Source organism: Zalophus californianus, chromosome 14, assembly GCF_009762305.2.
Source record: "Zalophus californianus isolate mZalCal1 chromosome 14, mZalCal1.pri.v2, whole genome shotgun sequence".
NCBI classification, from domain to species: domain Eukaryota; kingdom Metazoa; phylum Chordata; class Mammalia; order Carnivora; family Otariidae; genus Zalophus; species Zalophus californianus.
The window spans coordinates 82,169,928-82,178,912 of NC_045608.1; positions in this window are offsets into that span (position 1 = coordinate 82,169,928).

Consider the following 8,985-nt stretch of genomic DNA (forward strand, 5'->3'; position numbering starts at 1 on the left):
TTGGCTCATCTCGCTGAGCACTCAGCTGAGATTACAGGAAGGTCACAGTTTAGAAAGAAGATCAAACAACAGAGGAAGAGCTATCACATAGGACTACCTTCAAAATTAAAATAGACGTTATATAACAAGTTTTTGTTTTTGTTTTTGTTTTTTAGAGAAGGGCGGAAAAAGCATGGTATACCTAAAGTAATGTGATGCCTCCTAAACAAAAATCACTGAATTAATATATATGTGATTATATATTAGTAACATAATATATAATAATATATATTATACATATATATATAGAGAGAGAGAGACAGAGACAGAATACCTACACTTACCATAACCAGTGTGTAGCATAACATTGAACAATTACTAGCCATGTAAAAAGACCAGAAAATATGACCTAACATCATGAAAAAGAGCAGCCAATAGAAACAAAATGACCCAGGTATTGGAATTAGCAGATAATGTTTTTTAAGGAAGTTATAATAAACATACTCCAGGTATTAAAGGAAAATAAGGTCATAAAGAGCAAAATGACTGAGAAACTCAGCAGGAAAGGTGCGTTCTTAAAAAAGGATAATGGATATCTGAGATCTGAAAACTAAAACAAGTGAAATGAAAATTTCACTTATGTTTATTGGAGATTGAAGACTGCAGAAGACAGTATTAATGAACTTTAACTCAGCCAAATATAAATATAGAATATAACTAAATCATTGGATACAAATAAATTTATGTCTGTGTATGCGTGTATGAAAAAATAAGGAAATTTAGAAATCCATGGTCTAATTATATTTCTTAGGGAAGTAGAAAAAAAAAAAACAGCAAAATAAACCCAAAGCAAATGAAAAGAAGGATATCATGCAAAGAAGGAAAAAAAAAAGCGCAGAAATTATGGAAAAAAGAAAGCAAACATAAAATTAACAGTCAAAAGTTGGTTTTTGGAAAATATTAATAATAGTAATAAACTCTTAGCAAGGCTCATAAAAAAAAGAAAAAGAAAAAATAAAGCACATACCGCCATCAGGAAGAAAATTGAAATAGCTTTACACATAATAAAGATATTTTTAAAACTATACGTTGTAATTTATGTTGTATACATAAACACATAAACATATGTGTTTATGAACAATTTTATTCCAACAACTTAAATGAATTACAAATCTCTTCAAACATACAACTTACCAAATTAACATGACACAATTCATAAAATATTTTCTTAAATATGTTTATCTTCAACAAGTTGAATTTGAATAAAAAACCTCTACCCAAAGAAAAGTCCCGGCTCATTTGGTCAAAATTTTTTTTTACAGGATAAAAATATTTTTCAGCTCTGTTGACATATAACTGACATATAATATTGTGTATATTTAAGGTGTACACGTGTTGACTTGAGACAAATATATTGCAAAATGATTACCACCTCAGCAGTAGCTAATACTTAAATCATGTCACCTAACTACCATTTCTTTTTTGTGAAGGGTAACATTGAAGATCTACTCTCTTAGCAACTTTCCAGTATATAACACAGTATTATTAATTATAATCCCTACACTGTACATTAGATGCCCAGAAATTATTTCAACTTATAACTGGAAGTTTGTAGTCTTTGACCAACATTTCCCCTTTCTCCCAACCTCCCAGCCCTTGCTAATCACCATTCTTTTTTTTTTTTTTTTTAGGCATAGATTGGTTTATTTTAACATGATTTAGACATCACAAAATCTTTGCAAGGCATATCAAGAAGGTGATTATTCTTATATTATGGATGAAGAAAATGAGAAATGTGGAGATTCAGTATATGTGCTGCCGAAGCGAGCACGAGAAATGTGGAGATTCAGACGTAAGAATTTAAATGAACAACTTCAGAACAAGCTAAAATGGCTAAAAGCAAAACTGTTCTCCTTGAAACCTTGTCGATCTCCAACTCTATCCAGGAGTCCAGTGCATCTTGGTACCTTAATCAACATTCATTGAGCATCTAGGATCTGGCTACTCCTACTATAAGCTAACCACCATTCTAATCTCTGTTTCAATGAGTTTGTTTTGTTTAGATTTCACATATAAGTGATATCACCCAGTATTTCTTTCTCTGGCTGACTTATTTCACTTAGCGTAATGCCCTCAGTAGCTTACTTTCATGGAAGAAATAATACCAATCTTTCCAAACTCTTTCATAATATAGAAAAATAAGGGACATTCCTTAATATATTTTGTGAGGCCCGCATAGAAAATATATCAAAGCCTGACAAAAATATTAAAAGAAAGAATAAATCTGTACAAGATACAGTCAAAGCGATGATGTTACAAAAACAAGAGCTATAACATTATTTAGAATATTTCAGTACTTTGCACTGAGAGGAAGTGGCTGGGAAAGTATTTTATTAATATCCAGAGGTTCATTGATCATCATATGGCAAAGTGTGTCTCTACATACCTGCACATTTTATTTTATTTTTTTCATTGTCAATGACACTTTTATTATAGTTAATTTATAATTCCCATTTGTCATGATAGTCAAGCTTATTCATAGAAATACACCAGAATCATAAGGGCAGGAAACACTGTAAATGTTCATTCTCACATGATATCCAAGACTAAGTATCTATTCAAACACATTCAAAAAGCTGATGATATAAACTTCGGCAGTTTTCAAGAAACACTGGTCAATCCATAATTAAATCTCAATGCATCAGTTAACACCTGGGCACCTCTTGCAGTTAGCATTGCATTAGATGCTTGAAGACAACCAGTTTGACTCAATAAACTAAAAATATATATTTAATACTTAAAATATTATTCACGGACTTCTTGGCAGAGTTAAGTATTTTGAGGTTTCTATTGTTGAGAAATTTGAGGTTCATGTTGTCTCTTTTTCGGTTCCAAAAGCTCCGTTTTGAGTCCTCCAGGCTTTGGTGGAATTTCAGGTATTGTCAGTTCCGACCAGGAGTACCTGTGCACCGCTTTGGCCCCAGCGCCCATGGTCAAGAGGCTGGCAGTGAACATTTTCAAGGTAGGTGGCCCAGGACACGCCCGCGGGCGTGGCTGGGGGGCACAGAATGCACTGGCAATTGGCGGCAGTCAGAGGGCAAGCACATTTTAAAACTCTCCACCCTATCTAAACTGTTCGAAAATCTACTAAATGGAAAATTTTGATAGAGTTGAAGCCATTAGTTTAAAATTTCTAATTCACAAAATTTACATGAACAAGAACATCAGGAAAGAAAGAAGGAATTATATTAATCAACAACAAAATGACTAAGCAATGTCGATATTAAAGCTAAATATCAATATTAACCCACATTTAGACCTTAACTTTTTTATATCAGATCATTAAATTTTCTTTTTCAAAATTAATGAAGTATATTTAATCATATTTTTCTTTTCAGAGAATGTTATTGATATGATTTGAATCATTAATGTACGAAGTAAAGGTATTTAAATTATTGTTTATGAAATTTTATTCTCATTTTCTTAAAAATTCCGTTTATATATGCATTTAATGTGCACAACATATAGGGACAGTGTTATATATAGGAAAGACATGTTATCATTTTCATGGAATGGGAGTAGACACTTCATTATACGATAAAGGATGATGATGATGATGATGATTGGAAAGTTCTGCTTAGCTGTATGATCTTGACATTTTTCAGATATCCTCTCTTTCAACTACAGCTATCAAAGGAGTAAATAATATAATAAAGCGCTTAAGAAAACATAGCTGCAATTTGAAGAAATTATTAATTTCATGTTTTTCTTCAATTTGGAATTCTATCCATTCAAAGGGGACATAGTAAAGCTCTCATTTGTATCAATAATTTTATTTCAAGATTCCCACTTTCTCCTCTCCAAACATAGTGGAAACTAATTAGCAGCTTTTTAATTTTTTTGATGTGTCTAATTTTTTCATTTATACCAAATTAATTGGTTTAAAATGTATTAAGCATTCTTAGCATGTTGGGACTTGAATACCATTGAGATAGTTTAAAATACAAACTATTGTACTGTGTGCATACAGGTTTCTCCCACTATCCAAAAGTAGAGTGTTACACCTTTGAAACTTCCTAAGCCAAAATGGTATAAAAGCAAAGAAGCAATTACCATTAGTATATATGGAAAAATTTTTTTAGCATTCCCAGACCACGAATAATAACCTATCTTAGGCTTTTCTGATACCTTAGGACACATCTTGCTAATGGATACACAAAATAAATCCAGATAAAGCCCAGATGCTCACAGACAGCTCACCACTCCGGTGGCTCGCTGCTGAGATGCTGAGTGTAGTTCATGGGGGAAGGAGCTGGGGAGGCCAGGCTCACTGCTCAGGGTGCCTTTTGCCTCTGTGTGAGGCACCACAAACAAACGCTAAAGGTCTTTTTGCTTTTCGCCTTTTTTTGGAAAAGTGAAAACCCTTTTTGGATTTCTTTCTGATAGTGAAAACAGATACTAATATAGGTCTTTTATAAAAGCAAAAGGATATATAACAGGAACTTTTGAAAAGCAGGGGATACCTGTATTTGAAATGAGGAAATCTGCCATCAAATTAGAAAAAGTTTGGCCAAATAATAGAAGTCCTTTTATCATGGGAAGAATTGTTTTGTGTTTTCTTTTTCTTTTTAGAAGACAGAGAGATAATGCATAATTTAATGGCTTTTAAAACACTATTGGATTCTTGACTTAGCTTAAATAATTCTCATTTCTTTTTTTTAAGATTTTATTTATTTATTTGAGAGAGAGAATGAGATAGAGAGCATGAGGGGGGGGGCGAGTCAGAGGGAGAAGCAGACTCCCCGCTGAGCAGGGAGCCCGATGTGGGACTCGATCCCAGGACTCCAGGATCATGACCTGAGCCGAAGGCAGTCACTTAACCAACTGAGCCACCCAGGCACCCAATAATTCTCATTTCTAAAGGTGCTTTTGCTCTTCTTTGCTCTTAGTTATATTTCAAGCTAAAAGTAAGCTTCTAAAACTAAATGAGTTGTGCACTAAATCTCATGGTATTAATTTTCCCTCTCTCCTTTTATATATACATGTTCTGCTCCTTAGACTAACGGGGCAGTAAAATCTTCCTTGTTCAGCCTCCCTGGGGTGACAGCTACTGGACCATCTATGCTGCCAATCTATGGCCAATCTATGGCATGACTCGGGCAGCAGCCGTTTAAACACTTGAATAAAACAGCAGTGGTTCTCATTATTCTGGTACATTCTTCGGGCTATTTCAGGCTTTGCCCACTAAGTTCATCCTTATGATTTGGTACCGGGGCAGCCTGTCTCCTAAGTGCATAGGCATCTCAGAAAGCCACCAGCTTCCTTTCACTAAACCGTATGCCCATCACCGCCCAGATACGTTTGCCCCCCCTGAGAGAAATGAAATTAACTGGGGCCACACTTTCCCTCAGCCTGATGACAGTAAGAATTAAACTCCCTCCCTCCAGAGAACACTGATTCTATGGGAAAGCTTTCTCGCTCTGTCTATGTGTGCTGTCATTTAATTCAATTAAATCCACAGCTTTTCACCTTTTAGCTTTAATGAAGTGTTACCCTTTACCTCTCTCCATACCATAATAGCTCCAACCCCGGGTAATTCAACACCTCTTCTCACCAGGGCTTACCTCCAAGGGCTCCTTGATTCAGGGAAAGGATTTTGGTCCTTGCGGTATTCACTCTTTCATATTCCAGTTGGCTTGAGTAACCCTCCGACTATATTGGAAATGAAGGATGATAAGAAGAAAAATTATAGTTCAGGAGAGCTAAAATTAAAATATTGATTGCTGTATAATTTATGTGTGAACACAGAGCCATCTTTCTTATTTCATTACAAGTCCAAAAGATTCAAATTGACACTACTTTCCCATACACTTCATGCTGTATTTCTCTTAAATGCGAGAATTAAGTGCTCCATACTTCCCATCACCATCCTTGAAGGACACTCCTGAGAATAAACACACTGCTCTTTTACTTTGTTTATTAATTCTCTTCTGCTTAAGGGAACTGAACCACATACTATCTATATTGCATAAGCACTACTTTATTTGCAAACCTTTATGAGATTTTCACTTAATAAACCGTGACACATTTTGCAGTCAGTGAAATTAATAGCCACCTGAGAGCAACTTCGGGGGTCCTGTTTGATGGAACAGTGACTACTACTCCAGGTTTGGCGACACTCCTGAGTGTCACTAATTATCACACAGGTTCTTGTGAAATTCTAAAATGACTCTCAGAAGAAAATTAATTTTAATTAGCCTTAATTTTGAAAAATACATCCTGTACAACACTTTGCATGGCCGAGATGTCCGCAATCAAACATGGAATGTCAGATTGCTGAAGCCATATGTCGGGAGGCAATTAGATGCCATTGAACATGGTTTGAGCACCTACTTTGTACAAGGTGCTGAATCAGGCCCAGGGAATGTTCAAAGATGCAGTAGAAATAGTAACTGCTACTGAGAACTTAAACCTTTACGGGAGACATAAGCAAATAAATAAGTAAACCATGAGAAAATTAATTTGCTAAATACAAGTTTTGCCATGGGAGTGCTGAGAAAGGAACAATTAATTCTGATGGAATGTGCCAAATAAGGCCTTGAGGAGGAGGTCAAATAGCATCAAGACTCTGAAAAGTAAACAGGATGCCAGTGAGTTGATAATGGACAGGAGATACTGTGAAAAGGCTTCTGTTGTTTCTAAATGAGCAAATGCAAAGACCAGAGAATTTATAAAATTATGACATAGAAACTTACAAGAATAAGACCATTTTGAAAAACTTGAAAAATGATTTTGTCTTTTGAAATTAACATGAACCATGCATGCATGGAATAATTGACAATCAAATATATGTCTTCCCCCCAACATATCTATTCAGCCAATATCCATCCAACTTGATTGGAGAGGTTCTGAAATGTGGGCAGGAGTTCTGTGACCTGTGTTAGTAAATGTCAGCATATATTAACGTTATTAAATATACTATTAATTAATTAATCATCAAAATGTGTCCTGAGCACCTGCCATATATAGAGCACCATCTAGGAGCTATTTATTTTAGATAAAGATATAACTCCACATGACATCCTCTGACTTCTCATCCTCTAAACCCAGACTGCTCCTTCTGCCATACTTTGTGATTGCCTATGTATTTCTTCATTCTGACAAAGTATCATATTTGATTAGGAGGCCAAGTCACATTGCAAAGGAAAGAATATTAGGTATTTATATAGAGAATTTATTAACACACATAATGTATGGTTGTATATTAATTATCATGAACAAAATAGAGATTCCTAATAGAGGCCCACAGGAGTTTATTGTAGGACTCTGTGTGTGTGTGTGTGTGTGTGTGTGTGCACGCACGTGCGTGTGTGTGCATATATTGTAGGCATCCTAAAAATCATGGGTGTGTACCATCTCCATTCCATTCTACTCATCCCAAAGGAAGGGAGGGAGGACTAGTTGGCCAAAGGAGAGAAACCCAGGGAAAATGTGCATGGCAATGTCCTTCAAACATCTGAAAGACTATTAACGTGGAATATGTTGATTAGGTAACAGTCAAATGGAAACACATTCTGGCTCAATAGAGAAAATCAATTACCAGTAGTTAGAGCTATGAATCAATGGTAAGTGGACTCTCGTAAAATAATGTCTGCTGCTGTAATATACACAGAGCCTAGATAGTTACCAGCAGAGGCGTCGGCGCAGGGATTCTCCCAGTTTTCTCATTGGGGAATTGGCTTTAAGTACCTGAATATGAAATTTAACTATAACATCTCATAATTTTATGCTATGTACATAGCACATCCCACCTTTTTACCTATTATCTGCCGATATCATTGGAATGATGATCCCCTGTAGCTGGTTTGTACGTAAGTAGATACTTCTTCTTTGTGTCACTCACCTACAACCCAGCTTCTAAGTTGACCCCAGCATGGGATCCGTCCCTGAAGCTTCCTCCCACATTGACTTCCATGCGATACCAGCCTTGGTCACATCAAGACTCAAGCCTGTCTTCAGGCTCTGCGGTTGGTATTCTGACGGTCAGATCTAGCCTGCTGCCTGTTTATATGAATAACGTTTCACTGGAACACAGCCATTTCCATTCGTTCATGCATTATCTGTGGCAGAGCTGATCAGCTACAACAGACAGGGTATGCCCCACAATGTGGAACATTCTCTCTGGCAATTGACAAAACATGTTTGCTGACCTCTGCTGTAAACCACGTCTCAATGCTCCCTCAGAAATGATCTTCTAACTCTCACTCCCAGATGTCACCCATTGCTAATGCTTCCAAACTCCCAGGAGAATCTTGTTGATATTGTTAAAATATGAAATTAGATAAATGTGACGCCTCTCCTTTTATTCTTTCTTTCCAATCCATATCCTAGAATAAGCAAAACAACTTCACAGCCAACAAACGTCGAGTGCACCTGGGATCTGATCCTGAAATTCACTGCTGGAGAGATGTCATGCACGGAGAAGCATTTCTCTTACTCCAAGTAGTAGAGCTCCATGCCTTGTCCAATATTATCATAATTACAAGAGTCAGTTCAGTTCTATGGTTTTATTTGCTTAATGTGATAACAGAGGCAAAATGTCCACATTATTCTATTTCAGTGTCCTAAAGAAATTACAAGGTGATACTTAATGAGGCAAAATATAAAAAGTACATACTTTATAAAATATGACCAAATATAGTTGTCAGCCATTGTTCTAGTAGTTGACGTATTCTGCCTATGAGGTATTGTGTCTCCGTGGCAAGGAGAGCAGTAATTCCCTGCCCTGGGTAGGAAGATGGACTCGGAGGCCGCCCTCTTTAGCTGTGCTGAGCTGTGCTCAGAAAGATTGCCAACAGTTTCCTATCAAACTCATGCAACTTGTTCTGCATCCCCAATTCCCACTACAATAGGACCTAGTAATTTATGACATGACCTCACTGACACAATCCAAATTACATGTTATTATCACATTTTAACACTCTAGAAATAATATAGAATACGGCT